The sequence below is a fragment of the Camelus bactrianus genome, unplaced genomic scaffold, assembly GCF_048773025.1.
Source record: "Camelus bactrianus isolate YW-2024 breed Bactrian camel unplaced genomic scaffold, ASM4877302v1 HiC_scaffold_127, whole genome shotgun sequence".
In the NCBI taxonomy this organism is placed as follows: domain Eukaryota; kingdom Metazoa; phylum Chordata; class Mammalia; order Artiodactyla; family Camelidae; genus Camelus; species Camelus bactrianus.
Window position 1 is genome coordinate 1 of NW_027413894.1, and position 11,552 is coordinate 11,552.

Genomic DNA, 11,552 nt, shown 5'->3' on the forward strand with positions numbered 1-11,552 from the left:
GGGCTGTACTGCCTGATCTCTAGACCCTCCCCACCGCAACCCCCCCCTTTCCCACCGCCTCCATAGTACTCGATGAATCTCCTACCTAGATATCCATGCTTCCTTGGAATAGGGCCGTCGTTTTCTTCATCGGATTGATGCACGTCTGTGGATTCGTCTCGTTTCTCTCCACTGCGGTGGGTGGCATCGGGGCGTGGGGTGGGGTGGAGTGGCGTGGGCTGGGAACAGTTCTTCACGTGTAGAGGTGGAGCGGAGCGATGAGGATGGTGACTGTTTCCCCGAGTGCTCGCGCCGGGTGATGGAGGCCTGTGGTCTGACTTGGAAGAGGACTCGGGTGACCAGAACAGAGCCTGTGTGGGGTCGTTGTGGAGGGAGGAACTCCACCCCCCCCCCCCAGCCCCAGCCAAGGCACTCGTACCTCATCGAGGGACGGTCGGCCGAAAACAAACGAAAGCTGTCAGAGGTTTGGGGGTGGGGGTGAAGTGTGTGTGTGTGTGTGTGTGTGTGTGTGTGTGTGTGTGTGTGTGTGTGTGTGTGTGTGTGTGTGTGTGTGTCTGTGTGTGTGTCTGTGCCTGTGTGGTGTGTGTGGTGTGTGTGGTGTGTGTGTGTGTGTGTGGTGTGTGTGTGTGTGTGTGTGTGGTGTGTGTGTGTCCCCGTTCCCCGTACCACGGTCTCTGGTCGAGGCCCCCACGAGCGGAGAAACGCACGCCAGGCCGTCCGTGCTCCTGGTTGTCCGGCCGCGTGTCCCTGCCACCCAGAGATCCCGAACCGTCCCGCTCGCTCCCCTGCCATGTGCCATGTGCCACCTTCCTGTCGGCCGGGCGCTATTTTAGACCCTGCGAAGAAGTCGACCGGACGGCCGGGCCGGGCCGGGCTGGGCCGGGCCGAGCCGAGCCGAGCTGAGCCGATCTGAGCCGAGCCCGTCCAGGCTGGGGTGGGTGGTGCTGGGTTCAGAGGAGTGGGGTACAAGCGGGAGGCGGGCGTCGATGGAGGGGAGGGGGAGGGGGAGGGGGAAGGGAGAGGAAAGGGGAGGGGAGGGGGAGCAGGGATGATGATGGTCTGGGGCTTGGCGTGTGGGGTGGGGGTGGGAGGGACGGTAGCCATCCTATGACTTTCTCTCCCTACCCCGCCTTTTGCAAGTCTGTTAGAGTGACAAGGTGGTGCTGGTTTCTGGCTGGTGCACACCATAGTGATTCTGTTCTTCTTTTTCCTGGTCTTTTTCAGGAACCCTCGTCCCGAGGGACTGAATCTAGTGCCCTGTGCTGCGCGGTACGACCTAGGGGTCGAATCTGCCAGGAGAGGACTTACAAGGATTTCGAGGATCCTGGAAAACTGCTACCATCCAGAATCCTACATGGATGTTCAAGATCTTGTGGATGGACGGACGGACGGAAGACGGATCGAATGGAGGCCCCGCCCCATCCCCTGGACCCCTTGGCCCAGGAGGATCGTGATGGGTCTGGAAAGGACTCTTCCGACGAGGGTCTCGGGATGGACTTTCTCTGTCCGCGGAAGGTGTTTCTGCACAAAGAGGAAGAGAGGGGCGTTCTCGGCCAGAGAGCCCGAACCGCCTCCTTTCAGGGATCCGCTCCAGTCAGGGTTGGGGTCGGGGTCAGAACGCAGCCACCGACAGCTCCCCTCCCTCGTCTTGGCTCTCCAACTTGGGAAACCCTCCTCCCTGCCCCCTCACCCATCTTCTCTTCAGCCGGCCTCCAGCTTCCCCGTGCCAACCACCTCTCTCATGCTGCCGGACTTTCCTCCTCCTTGGGCTGCCAGGAAGCTCTCCCGCTCCTCCACGTGCTTTGGCTTGGAATCCCTGACAAACACAAGCGGTGCTGGTGGGCGGGGCCGCGGGCGGTGGCAGAAGGACTCCCTTCATCTTATGGGAGCGATTTTTATCTCCATAGAGGTGGCGATTGAGAAAACACATAAAATCACTCAGAAGAATACCCATGTGTAGTATCCCTGACCTAGATCCATGTCTGTCTGTCTGTCTGTCTGTCTGTCTGTCTGTCTCTCTCTCTCTCTCTCTCTCTCTCTGCCTCTCTCTCTCTCTCTCTCTCTCTCTCTCTCTCTCTCTCTCTCTCTCTCTCTCTCTCTGCCTCTCTCTCCATTTCGCTATTCTGTGTGTGTGCGCGCGCGCGCGCGCGCATGCGTGTCTGTCTGTCTCCCTTGTCTCTCTTTCCTCTCCTCTCCCCTCCTCTCCTCTTCCCTGTTCTCCCCACTTCCCCCTCACCCCTCCACTCCTCTCTTCTCCCCTCCACTCCTCTCCTCTCCCTCTTCTCCTCTCCCCTCGCCTCTTCTCATTTCCCCTCCCCTCCCCTCTTTTCCCTCCTCTCCTTTCCTGTCCTCTCCCCTTTTATCCCTCCTCTCCTCTGCTCGCTCTCTCTCTCTCTCTCTCTCTCTCTCTCTCTCTCTCTCTCTCTCTCTCTCCCCCTTCACTTCCCTCCCTCCTCCCTACCCCCCCAACCCCTACCTTCACAGGGCCTCATAGATTGCAATCGGTTTCCATGAAATGTGATGAAGAGGGAATGAATTTTAGAATGATATCCCCATGCCATCGAATCCTTCTTCCCCAGGGATAGCGACTTATTTGTGGTCGTGTTTGTTTTTGTTTTTCTTGTTGTTTTGGGGCGCATCGAGGGCGCAGGAGGCGTTGGGAGTGAGGGTGATGTTTCTCTTTCTGTCTGTCTCCTCCTTAGGACGGATTTTAAGAGGAGGGAGGACTCACAGAAATCTACCATCTTGTCTCGTACTGCAGCTGTGTTTGAGCTTCCTATACGATCTGGGCGGAACACTCCCCACCCTCACCTCAAGCCGCCATTGCCGCCCCCTCAGCCCCCTGCACCCCCGTCCAGTCCCACACTTGGGGCTGTGGTTGGGCATGGGGGGATGTTGGCGGGGTGGTGGTTGGTGGGGGGTGGGGTGGTGGAGGAAACCAGAAAACAGACCACTGTGGCACGTGGGTGACTGGGGCTTCAGGGTGAAGGAGGATGAATAAAATGGCCGGAATTAGGCTAACGGATTGCTTCTTCTTTTTTTGGCGGGGGGGGGGAGGGGAGGATCATTAGGTCATTCATTCATTCATTCACTCATTCATTTGCTGGGGGGGGTGTCATTCGGTTTCTTATGCTCGCCCTGAAAACGGTCAACTGTCCTGACTGACTGGTTGCTGCTCACGGTTCCAGGCCTGTTGTTGAAACTGGAAGCTATCGATCTTACTGTTTCTACTGTATTTCACTCATTGAAAGTCATCATCATGCTGGGTCTCTGAGTCTTTCTCCGAGGAGAAGGTCGGTCACGGGACTAATGACCTGACAAAATAGCCTGAGTGACCAAGAAGGCCACACCTTGAGTGCTTATGAGATAACGAGATCTAACCACCAGCCTCTATAGAATGGGTCACCTGGAGGCATCGTGACACCATTCTGAGTCTTCTGATGAGAAAACGATTCTGTGGATGGTGATCGATGCCCGATTGTTTGAGCTATGGCTCTAGAACCACCCCACCCACTCCATCCCCAAGGTGGGTACACAGTTTTGAAGACGCTAGCCTGCTGTGAATCCCCTTTGCCCGGCAGAGTGATAAAATGGCCTCTTTGCTTCTAAGCTCCAAGACCTTGTCTCTGGATTCTTGGGCTCGTCGGGGACGGGGGCCGATCTTTTGGCAACAAGCGTGCTTCAGAAACAGCGGATGCCCGAGAAGGACACTCTGCCTCTCCCTCTTCTTCCGGGCCTGAAATGGGGAGGAAAAAAAAAATCGCTTCCCCTGGAAGCTGGAGTCCGGAGCCCGCCATCCGGAGGGACTTCTGGCTTGGCCTTCTCCTGGGGTGGGGGGGGAGGGCACGCCACTGCACGTGTTCTTTGTCAACTCCCTGTTTCTCTCTTCTCGAGTTATCTCTTTGGGACGGCTCCCACACTGGGTGAAAACAGACAGACAGGCTGGTATGTCTCCCTACCCCACCCTTCGCCCCCAAATGACTGATCTCCTGTCCCATCAGAATCACCACTTGTTTTCCAACGTGGCTTTCTTGGATCCTGGAGGACTTGTAAAGGAAAAGCCCAGCTGGGCTAACAAGCTAAAGTCACAAATCTAAGTGTGATAAGTGTCCGTTTACTGATCTAAGTTCTGCTGGGCTAGCTCGTAAATCTGAAGTTTAGTGTCAGTTTACTGGGCTAACAAGCTAACTCGTAAATCCAAGCTCAACAAGTGTCAGTAACGTGATCTGTTCCAAATTGATAAGCTCCAGTGTACTGATCCTTTGCTTTTTGTTGTTTGAGTCTTATTGGCGAATAGACCCATATTTGTAATTAACCCTATGAAACCTCATGTGCACGTCTTGGAGGTGCTCAGAGCTTCGGAGCAGAAGCCCCTCTGAGCCCGCCGGCGTAATAAATCTGAGTACTCCAACCCTCAGAGTGGTGCTTGTTTCTTGGCTGGCCTGTCATTTCCGTAACAGACTGATATCAACTTAGAGCCAAGATGGGCGCAGAACTGAAGGAGCTTCTCGGCTGGCCTAAGAAGCCTGTCGTCGTGATGTGGGAGACATTCTTTACGAGGGACCTATCTGATTAAGTGCTTGACCGCCTTTTGGACTTTGAACCAACTTGGAGATAGGAACTAGGATGAGAGGGCACCCGAAATAGCTCAGCAAACTCTTCTCCATCCTTAGAAGACAGACAGACAGACAGAAAGACAGACAGACAGACAGACAGACAGAGTGTGTGTGTGTGTGTGTGTGTGCGCGCGCGCGCGCGCGTGTTTGTGCGCGTGCGGGGGTGTGGGAGAGGGAGGAGATGACGTCAGCGTACTGGACACTGTTTCAGTGACATGGGGAGTGCTGTCAACTAGGAAGGAACGTCATGTATTCTTCAGCCTTGTGTCTGTACAGGTGGGTACACTCAGGGTTCCAGAAAGGATGGGATATTCCTGGCAGTCGTCTACTGCCCTGGCATCGAGGGCTGGCTGGCTGGCTGGCTGTCATCCAAAGTGGAGGCTCTCGTGAAAGGGACGGAACCGAGTCCCGAGGAGATGCCTCCTTCACTGACTTTCATGCAAACACAGTGGACCACAGCCTCCGGAAAGAGGGTGGGTGGCACACGTGGCCCCAGTCTGTTCTGTCCATTCGGCAAATGGCCTGGGTTAGGGGAAACCCAGCATGGCGACCATCCGACAGGCCGACCCACCGACCCACGGACGTGCTCGGTTTCTCCCAGCTCCCTGGATGACCTCCCCCACCCACCCCCACCCCACCCCACCCGCATTCCTTCACCCACCGTGGTGTCTGGTGTCAGGGCACTTGGAAGATGACTCCCATTGTTCAATAGACAGGGGCAGGAAGATTCCTATAGGACCGCAAAAACAGTCAACTGGCCATACATACATACATACATACGTACAAACTTTTTGTCCCCAGAGGCCTCAGACCTCCTCTCTCTGGACCCGCTGAACCCCAGTAACTGGCCCCCATTCAACTGCCACATAGTAGGGGTCATCCAGACGTTCTTGGGATGGTAGGTATGACTTCCAAAGGGGTTGAAGCCTTCCTTCCCCCGCTGCAAGCCTGATGCCCTCAGCATGGCCAGGACACTGCTACAAACAAACAAACAAACAAACAAATAAACAAACAAACAAACACACACACACCACCACCACCACCACCACCACCACCAACAACAACAACAACGACAACAAAAGACAAACACATGCGTATGTGACTTGGGGACATACTTTCCGCAGCCTCCAGGGACGAAGGCACTCGCTTCACTGGGTAAATCCTACGAGGCTTCACTAAAGCGCTTGCCAACTTACTTCTCAGAAGGATCGATCTCTGCCCCCATCACCCGCCATCATCAGGCAAGGTCGTCAGAATCCATGGGAGGTATAGACTAGAAGAAGAAGTAGAGGAAGGAGGAGGAGGAGGTGGAGGAGGAGAATCAGTGACATGAGGTGTGTACGACTTCTTGTCTCCAAGAGGATTGAGTTTTAAATTTTTTTCTTTTCAGATACAAGGGAAAATAAACTTTTGTTTTTTCCCCTTCCTTTCCTTTTAGAGGCGGACACCCACATGGTAACTATCATACCTCTGTCAGCAGAATGGAACCCTTTCTCTTTTTCTCCCTCCCTGACCCTTCTGGGATTCAGAAATCCTCCGTGAGGATTTTTCTATTCTTGGCAGCAGAGTTATTAGCATCATTGACTTGGAGGCAAAAACTTAGGTTTCCATTAAACTGGGATAGACATGCATGGATAAGAGATACTAGTGCTACTCGTTTTCCTTAGGGTTCCCCTGTGTCTGTGGGGCGTGTGTGTGTGTGTGTGTGTGTGTGTGTGTGTGTGTGTGTGTGTGTGTGTGTGTCTGTGTCTGTGTCTGTGTCTGTGTCTGTGTCTGTCTGCCTGCCTGCCTGCCTGCCTGCCTGCCTGCCTGCCTGCCTGTTTATTGTAGGAACTCTCTGTCAATGGAAGTATAGTTGACTTACAATGTTGTGTTCATTTATGACGTACGGCATAGTGATTCACTTATTCACACACACACACACACACACACACACACACACACACACACACACACACGTATACTTTTTCAGGATAGGTTATTACAAGCTATTGAACATAGTTCCCTGTGCTAGACAGTAGGACCTACTTGTGTACCTAGTTTGTATAGGGTGGTTTATATCTGCTAATCCCAAACTCCTGATTTATCCCTCTGCCCTCCCCCGTTCCTCCACCCTACCCTGTCCCCTGTGTTAACCATCGGTTTCTTTTCCATGTCTGCGAGTCCAGTCTGTTTCTGGTTTGTAAATAGGTTCCTTGGAGTCTTTTTAAAATGGAGTTATTTATGTATGGATGGGTGTCTTGACTTACTTTCAGATCCCATCTAGAAGTGATGGCATAGGATATCTGTCTTTCTCTGGGTGACTGACATCACTAAAGCTACGGAACGCTTCACGTATGTGTGTGTGTCGTCCACGTTCAGGGGCCGTGCTGATCTTCTCTGGATGGTTCCCGTGTTAGTCGATGTGCTGTGGCAGCAAGCGCTTGCCTTAGGGTTTTTGTCTCAACCTGAAAGCCGGCCCGGAGACTGAAAGTCTTCTAGTTGCCTCCACTATCTGCCTAGGACCATCTCCACGAACGTTTCCCATTTTCTCTCACCCTTTTGTCTTGGCATCATTGAGTACTAAAATGCTCCGTCTCCTGAAGCCCTGCAGACTGAAGCTGGGCAACGGGAGGTAAACGTCAGAGAAATGGCCACAACAGCTCCTGTGGAAACCATCCTAGGGCCTGTTTTTGGAGGAGCCGCTCAGAGAGTTGAGCCGAACACCCCAGGACATCATCAGAGGCATTTCATACTGCTCGAGCCGTTTCGATGACCCCGATGTGTGGAAATCTCCTACCAGACTGACCCCCTACTCCCGGCCCTGAATCTGGTTTCTCATCTGCTCCAATGATTAACCTTTGTGCTGTACTTTGGTTTTCCACACAAGTGCCTCTTAGGCGATACCTGACTGCTTGCTCCCTAGGCCTAGCTTCAGAAGCCCATCGACACCACCGCCTCCTGAGACGAGATACTACAACTGTTTCCTTGAACAGACCTGTTCTCAGAACTAAGAAACTGGGTCCATGAAACGCAGGCCCTCTAGGAAACTATTCCCTCCCTCCTGCCCCCACACCACACGCACGCATGCACGCTCAGACGCACGCACGCACCCACGCACGCATGGACGCACACGCACAGTCAACAGCCCAGCTTTTAATGTGTAAAACTTCCAGGGAAGTTACAGAATAGGGAAATGTTGGGGTCCAGAGTAGGCTGCCCCAAAATGTGCCCGATGGACTATGCTGAATGAAAGGGACTTCACAACTGGCCAAGGGGGAGGGTATAGGTCAGTGGTAGAGTGTGTGCTTAGCAAGCAAGCACAAGGTCCTGGGTTTAATCCCCAGTACCTCCGGTCAAAAATAAATACATAAAATCGAATTCCTCTCCCCGCCCCCCCCCCAAAAGTATACACTGCTGTATGTCAACTCTGTCTCAATAAAACTGGAAGAAAAAAAGGAAAAAAAAATGATTTAACAAAAGAAAGAAAGAAACAAACAAAGAACTGCCCGAGGCAAGAGGAACACTCTGGCCCTCCTTTCTGCCTCCCTGGAAGCAGGGGAAAAAGAATTTTGTTTTTTTAAAGTCTCCCATCCCAGAGGAATCTATCAAGTCAGAGGTCTGCTTCCATGCCCTTCCATGATTCTCAAACGGTGTAGTGGGGTTTACCCAGATTAGGAAAAGGAGGGGACTCCTTTGGCCTGAGACCAGGCGAGATTCTCCCCCTCCCTCCCGCCTCCCTCCGTGCAGTTGGGACGGGGTGGCCTAAGGGTGGGGAAATTGAAACCAAAGAACAAAAGCCGTTCAACAGAGAGGAGCCGGAGGCCAAGTCAAAGGCTCTGACCTGAGCACAGAGCTTTCTGCATTTGAATGAAGCGATTGAACGAGGCCCTGCCGAATGGATCCTCCTGACGTCCCCGCCCCCGCTTCCAGGAGACAGTCAGTCGATTTGGGACCGATCGGTGGAGAAGGCCTGGGAGGCGGCGGCGGCGGCGGCGGCGGCGGCGGCGGCGGCGGCGGCGGCGGCGGCGGCGGCGGCGGCGACGGCGGCGGCGGCGGCGGCGGCAGAAGCGGCGGCGGGGGCGGCGGCGGAAGCAGCGGCGGGGGCGGGGGGGGGTGGTGCGCGGGCGGGGGCGGGACCAACGGTCGCTCCAACTCTGCCTGCCTGCCTGCCTGCCTGCCTGCGGGGCTGAGGCCTGAGGGCCACGCTGGTTCCTGCCACTCAGGGAAACTTCTGCGGGTGTTGCCGAAAGATCGCCCTCCCCCACCCCGTCCCTGACGAGCCAAATAACCCAGAGACAGGGTCTTAGAGTTTAGAAGAAAAGAGGCAGCTTGATTGCTTTGCTGGGCAAAGGGGACTCACAGCAGGCTAGTGCCCTCCAAACTGTGAACCCGTCTTGGGGTTGGGGTTTCATGCTTCTGTGGACGAACAGGTTGGAGCATGAAAGGGAATCACAACAGGCGGGAGCACAAAAGGTGCTCATGATCAACAAGGGTCTCTGATGAAACTTCCTCCTAAATCTGGATGAGTGTCTGGTAACATGGGACCTCCTGGTGGTCTAGTAGGTCATCAGCCCGTGACCTTCTTTATCTGGTCAGACTCACCCGGTGGCACCAGCGCCACGGAGGAACTCGGGGTGGGGGGTGGGGGGTGGGAGGGGGCTGGTCGTTCTCCTGAGCTTATCCTCCCGTGACTCCCTTCCTGGGGAAAGACTCAGACGCCAAACATGATTGTCAAGTTGAACGATCAGAGGAAGGTCAAATCAAACAGTTAGAATCGACAACTTTAGCTGTTTTTAACAGTGGGCCTGGAGCTGGGAGCGGTGTCTGGTCAGTCGAGTTTGCTGATCGTTCTAAAAGCAAGCAGTAAGCATAAAGCCAAAAATTGGCTTAGCCTAAGTGCGGCCACTTCATGATTCCTCCTTCACTGGGGGCTGAGGCGTGGGGGAGGGCGGGGGTGGGGGACAGGACTGAGGTGGCGGCGAACTTCTCCGTGAATGCTCGGAGCCGAACTGCTCTCTGGGCCTAGGTCTGAAAAAGGCCTGAGTCTCAGCTATGACAGATTCTCTCTCTTTCTGGGCACATGGACTGACTCGCCCCGCATCCTCCCATCCTGTCAGACCCTTTGGACACACACCTCCACCTGAAGAGTTCTTTGGCCTCGTCCAGAAAAAACAAACACACGCACGAACAAAACCAAACGAGCACACAGAAACCCTGCTGATCTCCTTGGACCCCATTCACTTCGGAGAGTCCCTCTCGTAGAAATCCCCTCTGCTCGATGATTTCACCACAGCCGCCTCCCTTTCTCCGGCACAGTGACCCCCCACCCCCACCCCTGCGTGGGCCCTGTCCCTCTACCTATCAAAAACCAAACCCCAGGAGAAAAGAAAATCAGAATGCTGTTTTGAGCCACTGGATCTGTGAAAGGAACCAAACAGAAAGCTGAAATAACCAAACCAGCCGAACACCAAAAGCGAACAGACAGATACCCCAGAAAGAAGGGCACGCCGACTCTTGCCCCTTTCCTTCCTGGAATCAGGACATAACATAGATCTACACCCCACCCCCCCACCCCACCCTCCCCAGATGTCTTCTTTATGCCGGAACGAGAGTGACGTTCTTATTGTCAACGGTGCTGTTATGGAAATGACAGGCCAGCCAAGAAACAAGCACCACTCGGAGGGTTGGAGTACTCAGATTTATTACGCCGGCGGGCTCAGAGGGGCTTCTGCTCCTAAGCCTTGAGCACCTCCAAGACGTGCACATGAGGTTTTATAGGGTTAAGTACCAGCTTGGGGTATTCGGCCAATAGGCACGCAATAGCTTTAGCAACATCATTATCACGAAAGTAGAGGCAGTGAGGCAGCAAACCAACATTTCAAGGCCAGATATGTCTCTTTGAAAATCCAGCTGGCTAGCAAAATATGAACAGGGAATCAGCAAACCGGCACTTATTAATTTAGATTTACGAGTTAGCCCAGCAGAACTCAGATCAGTAATCCGACACTTGTTACACTTAGATTTGCGACTTAGCTTGTTAGCCCAGCTGGGCTTTTCCTTCACAGTGTAAAGCGGAGAAGGAGAGAATTCTGTACAAACAGACCTCGATGAAAAGAATCCTCACCCTCTTTTAGGCCCCCACCTCAACACACGTGCGCGCACACGCGCGCACACACACACACACACACACACACACACACACATGCATGCACGCACGCGCGCGCGCGTATAGTTACTCCTGTTCTCTCTCTTTCTCTCTCCCTCTTCCTTTCTTACTGATTTTTTAAAAATGTTTACTGATAACACAGAAAAAAATTGCTTAAATCTTGTCCAGGAATGATATTCATTTTTGAAAACATGATATATATTGTAAAGGATTTGGGCTCCCTTAGAAAAATCCCAGTCCAGGCACGATTGTATAGCACCTCCTTTCACTTTCAAGTGTCTCATTTCAGACAATAAAGTAGCCAGTCATCTTCCTTATGCATGACCTTTGTAACTGGCACAAGTCAAACGGCACAAAATTCAGACCCAATCTCCTGATCCATATGATTCTCATATTCTTTTTTTTTTTTTTTTTTTTTTTTTTTTTAGCGAGTCCAGAAGCTATGGGTCTGTGCCAACCACCCGTGGCTGTTCACTATCCAGCATTTCTTCCATTATCTTTATGTTGTCCTGTTTCTTGGAAGTATTAGTGCAGCTACTTTTCCCGATGGTCTGTCTCTGTCTCTGTCTCTCACTCTTTTCTCCTTCTTTTTTTTGGGGGGGGGGGAGGAGGGGGATGGGTTTGATTAGGTTATTTATTTATTTTAATGGTGGTTCTGGGGATTGAACCCAGGGCATCATGCATGCTAAGCAGGCACTCTAACAATGATCTATATCCTTCTCTACACCGCCCCCCCGACCCTCCAGCACCCCCCCCCCCGTCCCCGGCCAGGGCCTGTCTTTGCTCAA

At 53.3% G+C, this 11,552-nt stretch overlaps 2 long non-coding RNA genes and 1 other non-coding gene across 4 annotated transcripts; 1 reads left to right on the forward strand and 2 right to left on the reverse strand.

Annotated features, from left to right (window-relative positions):
* Positions 1 to 6: 6 nt before the first annotated feature.
* Positions 7 to 3,021, forward strand: LOC141576560 (uncharacterized). The gene is made up of 2 exons (XR_012504971.1): positions 7 to 934; positions 1,225 to 3,021. It is a non-coding gene; the product is annotated as an uncharacterized LOC141576560 (long non-coding RNA).
* Positions 3,022 to 5,385: 2,364 nt separating this feature from the next.
* On the reverse strand, positions 5,386 to 8,625 carry LOC141576559 (uncharacterized). 2 transcript variants are annotated; one of them, XR_012504970.1, is made up of 3 exons: positions 8,440 to 8,625; positions 5,732 to 5,889; positions 5,386 to 5,593 (listed from the first exon to the last, which is right to left on the reverse strand). It is a non-coding gene; the product is annotated as an uncharacterized LOC141576559 (long non-coding RNA). The 2 variants fall into 2 exon arrangements; XR_012504969.1 differs by having other exon boundaries at positions 5,732 to 8,625.
* LOC141576561 (U6 spliceosomal RNA) lies at positions 6,931 to 7,039 on the reverse strand. The gene has a single exon (XR_012504972.1). It is a non-coding gene; the product is annotated as a U6 spliceosomal RNA (small nuclear RNA).
* Positions 8,626 to 11,552: the final 2,927 nt, after the last annotated feature.